This window comes from Uloborus diversus, unplaced genomic scaffold (assembly GCF_026930045.1).
Source record: "Uloborus diversus isolate 005 unplaced genomic scaffold, Udiv.v.3.1 scaffold_13, whole genome shotgun sequence".
In the NCBI taxonomy this organism is placed as follows: Eukaryota; Metazoa; Arthropoda; class Arachnida; order Araneae; family Uloboridae; genus Uloborus; species Uloborus diversus.
The window spans coordinates 5,560,735-5,568,787 of NW_026557987.1; positions in this window are offsets into that span (position 1 = coordinate 5,560,735).

Below are 8,053 nucleotides of genomic sequence, written 5' to 3' on the forward strand. Positions count from 1 at the left end.
AAGAGGGGATTCGGATGGATAGTGCTGCTAGTGGAGGCTAGGACCAGAGGAGCAGCTCCGTCCTCCGGTGGACGGCGGTGCTGCAGAGGCCCCTGGTCCATTCTGGAAAAGGAACCGGACATCAAAGACGCTCAAATGAAAGCAATAAGCAATCGTGATTGCTCAAAAAAAGTATTGAAAAATAAACGAAAATGAAAGAAAAAGAAGAAATAAATAAATAAACTAGTTTTTTTTTTCTGGTTCACTCCCTGCATATGAATTTGCCAGCTCCCTTGAACATATATTATGAAACTTTGAAGAAAAAAAGGGTCCTAAACCCCTAGGAACCAGTGGCGTAGCCATGGGGGGAATAGAGGGTCAACCCCCCCCCCCTCGCCCGTGAACCCCAAAAAATCATTTTTCAGTCAAAACTTGAAGGGTTTTGTTTATGAGCTAAAAGATTTTTATTTAATATAATAGCTTTTATGACGGTAAAAAGCTTATGTCTTTCTGTTTTGCGCAACATTTTTTCTCTTGGAGACAGGGCTTTCTTTCTTATGACGGCAGTATTGATCAAGGAATTTTCAAAGAAGAAATTCGTTTATAATGTCCTTTGTTGTTAAATTGATAAAGAGTAATATATATATATATATATACTTTAAACTTCTGAAAAAATTACCCCCCCCCCCCCGCCCAAGGATTTTTTCTCACTACGCCACTGCTAGGAACCACTGTGCCTAGGCCCAGTTGGCACTTGTGTTAATCAGGACCTGGCTGTGGCTATCAATCGATATATTTTTTTGAATTGTACGTTTGGAATGCTTCCTTCCCTTTAACAGTAGAGTCTTTAAAAAAAAAAAAAAAAGATTCGACCTGCTGATAAGACAAGTCGGTGGCTGTTCGCGGGATTGATTTACCACTCTTGAAGACTCATTTAGTAATCTTATCAAGCGAGGGCCGAAAAATAAGATTGTAAAAGAGGGGAGCCTTTCGACCGCGCGTATATCACGGCCAAAGCTCAGAAACGAAATGAGATCCATCAGAATGAGAAACTATTCATCATGGAAAAAAACACGAAACTCGAGGGGATATTTAAGGAGGTGGGGGGACGGAGGAAATCAGGTTCTTCCGGCAGCGTGATTAAGAATTTTAATCTTTATACATAAAGGGCTAATCTCTGTCCGGATGTCCGGGGTAAACTTCAAAACTACTGGAGGGATTTTAACCATTTTTTCACCATAGATAGCTACATATGCGGGAACAACTTAGGCTATAATTTATCGCTAAAAAACTTTGTTTAAGAACGTCGTGATCGAAAACAGTAAATGTCATGTCATTTTCACATCAAATGATTAAAGATTAAACCTTTTGTTTCGAAAATTCGTTGCCTTACAACAGCAATAATAAAAGTAATCATAATGAAAATTTTGAATCACGGTTTCTCCAGAGCAGACATGAGTTTATATTCGTTTAAACATTTGGAAACTCTACTTTTTGCATCCTTAAAGAAACATAGTAGAGGGCTTTTTTTTTTCTTTTGAGTGTGTACTATTTAATTAAATAAAGCGCACGGGATTTTTCAGTGATCTTTGTTTTTGTTAGTTCATATTTTAGAAATTCTTCAAATTTTTATATGCTTAAATTCGTGCTTTCGTTTCTAAATGAATATTCGTTCGTTATTTATACTTATTGCTATTTTACTCTTATGGGTAAGGGAGAAGCTCGATTTTTAATCACGTCAAAATGATATGCTTTGAGTTCTTTCAGTCAAAACAGAAAACGAAAAATGGTAGCGATTGTTTCTTACATTTATTTCTGACCCAGGCAACGCCAGGTATTTTTGCTAGTATTTTCATATTTAAACTTGGAAAGTTCTCATAGCTTTGGCTTGAACTCCTCCCGCTATAAATTCCTAGATACTCTCCTGACCCCCATGGAATGCCACATTTTACTTGGAAAAGTGCAGAATATTTCGCTGGCGCACTGAACACTGACGCGCGCTGTTTACCGTGTTTCCGAGTTATGATAATTCAGAAGCAAATTAAATATTGCGCTCCAAGCTAATGGCATCAGTGAATGGCATTTCATCACTTGTGATGTCATGCGCAGAAGCGTAAAAAATGAAATTGAATCAACGCACCGATTAAAAAATATTTTTTTAAATATTAAAAAAATGTATTTTAATCAAATAATAAATAATATATATAATAAAAAAATATATTTTAATCTTTGTCAAATTATTTAAAATTGGTCAGATCCTATGTTAAGCAAGTTCTGTCAGAAAAAAAATATTTCAAAATTTTGGAAACGACCCCATTAAGTAAAAGTTCTTAAAATGACAGACCTGCAGTTGTACACAGTAAAGCCCTGAATCATAGTAGAATAAGTAGCGAGACGTTCACCTCCGCCATTTTGGGGCTAAACGATGCTTTCTTCCAATGTCTGCTGCGGGGTAACGTGTTTTTCTTCTTGATTGTGGTTTGAGTTGAGTTGAGTGACTTTCATTAGTAGTTTCGCAAAAGTATTCCAACCCAAATCCGCGCCCATAACGCGTCCCTTTTTCACTGAACTCCCCAAAAAGAGGTAAGTATGTTCAAGGTCACAGCTCAACGTATTGGAACCACACTATAATACAGCTACAATGTCAATAACTACTTTAAAACTATCCTAAAAACCAAGCTGTTGAGTGAAATGGTTGTGTGAGTTTGCCATTATTTTGTCACCTGCTTCTTTGGTTCATATCAGTCAGATTCTGACTTTGCGTGCATAGTAGAGCTCCCAATGGGTCCCTGTGACCCCAAAAGTCCCTTTCTTATGTTCATGTCCCCAAAAGTCAGTTTTTTTTCCAGAATTTGGTACCCTTTTCCCCCCTTAAAAGTTCTTTTTTTTCATTTGGATTTCTTTTTTATACATTTACATTTTGCTCTAAAAAAATATGAATATGCTTTTTGCACCCCTACCATAATCATTTGTAAATTTAGAATCGAATGGGGGAACGACTGCTAGAGCTCAAAACTATTGATTAGGTGTAATAAATTCAGTCAGCATCCTATCTTGTTCTTGCAAAAGAATTCTAGTTTCAAAAAAAAAAAAAAAAAAATCAGTCGAGTCAGCGGTTGAAATTGGCAGATTACAAATGATCGGCAAAGTGGCCGATTACTGATAACTACCACTTCTTCAGGTGTGCCCCCCAAGGGCAGAAGCGCACCCCCCTAACTTTCGCGAACCCCCTCCCCAAAAAAAGCAAGAGCCCCCTCCAGAAATTTGAAAAAAACCCCTCAAAACCACTCCCCCACCATAAAAACTTCCGCCCCTGACTTCTTAGAGCATACTTAGTTTTATTGAATCTTTAAAAGTAAATATGTTGAGCCCATTTCGATTTTTTTTTTAGAACGTAGGTACCTTTTCTCCCTAGGGACAAACTAAAAATTTGCTGATAGCCCAGTTTAAAATTACGTCTAAACAGAACATTTCGGCAACTAAAAGAAAAAGGCTTGTTGCCAATGGCGTTTAACTTTTGAATCCTCATTTCGAACCCTGTGCCATTCATTCTTTTTGAAGATAAAACAAAAGTGCAAGGAACTTTTGAGAAGATTCGAACGAAAAATGTGAAGCAAGTGACGTTGCAGGAGGAAGCAAGCGGGTTTTGACTTCCGGCAGATCGGATGTAAAAGTAGAGATAAACAATCAAAAAATGCCAGTCGAGGTTGTGGAAGAGGTACCGCTGCAGCAGCTGTTGCTTCTCTTTTCTTCCGCGGTTGAAATACGATGTGGACATAGGAATGTCTTATCTCTCTAAACAGGTAAATAAAATGTTGCTTACTGTGCAATGGAAATGTGGTTAGAAAGTGGGTCACGTTCGCAATATCTCTCGGGCATAGAACCTCCGACTTGAGAATTGCAAACCCCCCTCCACCCAATCAACGCGGCGGGAGTGCCATAGAATGTTTACTTTTTATAGTTTCAAGCAGGGCTCATCTGCAGGGGGCCAGCACCCCCGTCATCTACAGGGGGTCAACCCACACCCCACTGACTTTGAAAAAGTACTATTTTTACTCATAAGTGTGCGAAGTTTTTGTTTTTCGATAAAATTTGCATTGAGTATACACCCTTTGCTTCCCCTCTCCAAGAAAAATTGGGAATGGCGGGCCTGGACCCCCTTTGTAAGCAGGGCGGCAAATAGGAGGAGCGAGAGGGGGCGGTCGCACCCCCACATTTTTTGAGGAGAATGATAAAAAATGGGTAAATTCAACTTTTGTAAATTGCAAACCAATGCCCATTTTCAAAAATCTCTCTAGTTTTCAGTAATAGTTGATGAAACTCGACACATTTACAGACACGAGCAAGTATTTTCCGTTATTTCAAAGATGTCTTATGTAGGGTGTTTTATATAAAATGAATGAAAATTATGTCTTAAATTTTAATTCATTTTTTAATAAGTTATCATGTTTTTAAACACTATTTTTGTTTAATATTAGACCAGTTTAATGACCACCTCCCTTTAACCAGTATGTGTTTTTTACCATACGAGGAAACTCATGTTTAAGAAACTCGACCGAGGCCTTCGAGATAAAAAGGCCATCCAACTAGCAAATGACGTCATCGTTTGTCGATCCACAATGATATTGGGAAGGGAGCACTTCGATTAATATTTTGGTTAAATAAAACTATTTGGTTTATTTATTATTGTCTTCTGTTATTCAAGTAGCATTACAAGTTCTACTTTTTCATTTGAAAACATAAAAAGGAACCGATAATCATACATTAAAAAATACACTGAGCTTAAATCATAGTCTTACAAAGTATTCAAATAACTAAACACGATTTTATTTTACAATCATGTTAAAACAAAGTGATAAATAAACACAGTTTTATTTTTCATTAGAAATTGTTTTTTAACTAATCGCATTTTAAGTACTCGTATATTGTATTGAAACATTAAGTCTTAAGAAGTATTCAAATAAATAAATGAACTTTCATTTTACAATTACATCAAAACAAAAAATAATATTACTATTGTATTTGAATAAGAATTAAATGAAATTTTAAAAAATAAATAAACATTTTTACTTAAGTAAACGGGAAACAGGACTGCAATATGTTTCAAAGACATAACATCAAATTAAAGTACATAATACCAGATTATTAATGTTAACTTAGCTGAGCAAATTTATGCTTTTAAAAAGACGTGAATGCTTGGGTGCCATCCCCAAAGTAGACGGTGCCCTACCCCCTTCAATTATGAAACCTTCAAAAAAAAAAAAAAAAACATCTCCATCTCCCTTAAAATTTCAAGGGCACAGTTATTTATAACTATAGCCGTTGAAAAGCTATAATTACTATGAGACTATGATTCCGACCCCCCCCCCTTCGGTGGGCACTCTCGAAAAATTACACAGGAATTCAACTTGAAAAACGTTAATTAAAGAATGAATGATACATCATGAATACTGTATGTTGTATATCAAAAAATGTATTCAATGTCTAAACAGCCTTTTTTTTGGAATTCGGCTACTTTCCCATTTTTAGCTTTTTCTGCTGCTAATGATTCTTGTGTGTGGGGGGGGGGGGGGGGGCCTTTAATTGTTCATCATTTTAGGCTTTTGAAAAATTATTTTAAAAAGCATTAATTGATGACAAAGTAATATTTTTCAAAAAACTTTTCATAGAATGACCATTTTAACAACTTTCTTTAATACTTAAAACCTCATATATGTTAAATTTAGATCAACATTTTGCTAAGTATGCTCTTTTAGGAAATCAATGTGACAGTTTTGTGACAGGGGGAAGGGAGGAGATAACAAGAAGTGTGACATCACGCGTTGTTTATAACAATATGCTCATGTTGAACAGCGTTACATGTAACAAGGAGGAGGGGGGGGGGGGATTTGTTCAAAAGCTTGTAACATACTTTATAGACAGCCCTTTAATTCAATTTATGTTACAGTTTCAGAGTTCCTGAAAGCTTATTAACAGAAAACCCAAGGAGTTCAAAAAATATGTAGTTCAAGACATTTTGCCCTTTTTAAGCATAAACAAACAAGCATAGAGCATTTGGCAAAAACACGTTGTGTATCCACTGCTCAAAATTAATCTTTCGCAAGCCCAGAAATTATGAATACCGTTAACTTAACCACAATGTGTGCATAAATATCATAAAACCTAAAGACAACAGTGAAAAAAAAAACCATATATATATTTTTTAATTTACGCACAGAACCAGCTTGTTTGAATAACATTGCAGGGGCGTAGTTGGGGGGAAATGTTTAAGTATCGAACCCACGACCTCCGGCGTTCAAATCTAATCTTTTATCTCAGAACTACGGAAACCCATCAAGGAATGTTTTTTGATCAAAATAACACATGCTAGCGTATAAAACAATTTAATCGAAACCGAAAATATAAGATTAGTTCAGTTAAAAGCCTGTTTCAATAAACTTGTTTACATTTTTACTGAATATCAACACCAAGTTGCGCTTCTGATAGCAACAAGTATATTCGCAGAAAATTTTGACATATGTATATTGTTAGTTTGGAAAATCCATTTCGAATAAATGCGTGTTCAAAGTTGAAAAAATAAAGAAATAAAAAGTTGCAAGTTAACCGTTTCAAATATTAAAGCAGTATGCTGAAATTACAAATTACAGACAAAGATATCGGAAAGGAAACTGACAATTGTTTGTGTAATGGAGGAAAACTTAAGAAATCTTAACTGCATAAAATGTAAATTTGTTTATCTGAGAAAAGAGTACTTACCTCCGAACTTTAAAATTTATTCCATGAGGCGTCCAGCTTTTTGCTTTACATGCAGGTTGTTCGGCAGCGGAACTCGCTGACTCACTTTTCACTCAGCAGATACTTAAGACTTATATTATACATATATTTTTTAATTGCCTCTACATTCCGGTACGTGGGAAGGAAGAGATAAATCCAACAGAATTGTATTCAAAAATGTGCATCCGAAGTTACATATTTCCTATTTCATCTATATCAACCAGAGCAAGCAACACTACTGGTAAACTGCACTGTTTTTAAGTTTCGCGCCAAGTTCAAAGATCGACTACTGGTGGCGTAACGAAGCGGGGGGGGAGGGGAGTTGTCTGGCCTGTTATCACGTGGGTCTCGACTCGACCCCCCAAAAGAAGTGCTGAAATGCCGCCCGTGCTTGTAAGTACTGTAGAGTTACAATAGTACATCTTTTTTTTCCCCATTGCGGGTGCATGGCTACAGGCCTACAGGCAGCACTACCAGCAGCAGAGGCATATACCCAAGTGCAGGTCCGTCATTTAGGGGAATCAATTCCCCACCTGACTTTGACAAACAAATGCTTTTACTTCTAAGTGGGCGTGGTTTTTGATGTTCTTCGACCAAACTTGCATTGAGTATAAACCCTTTGCCGCCTCCCTATTTATTTATTTGCTGCAGCTAAAAATCAGATGGCTTTTTGTTGATTCCCCCCCCCTCCTACTTTTCAATCCCAATCGCTGCCTCGGATAATGCTGTTTCTATTCTTGACTCATTAAGCATTAAGTTACCGCTCTTAAGCCAGGGCTAAGGCAGAACTGCAAGCAATATACCTATAGCCCAGCTTATGCTATCCAGAGACTGCAGTTTCGCCCTCATTATGGAATTATCAGTGACATATTGCGGGTAATTCTGCCTCAGCCAAGGCTTAAGGGCGGTAACTTACTTCTTCATAACCAAGCTGTGCTTTTAATTGACAGATTGAACCACACCATGGTTGCTGACTATCGCTGGTGTGCTAAGTTCACTTTAGCTACCAGTTTGTTGGCACTCTCAGCTTCAACGAGACTGCATCCGCCTCCAGCTTTGTTATTGACTATTCTAGACCGACGATTTCAAGCAGGGTTGCCAATCCCCTCCCCCCTATATTTCTCAACCATTTTGCATTTTTTTTATTTTGTACCATTTTATATATATATATATATATATATATATATATATATATATATATATATATATATATATATATATATATATATATATATATATATATTAAATAATACTTGTATATGTAAATATGTAATATATATATATATATATTTTTTTATTA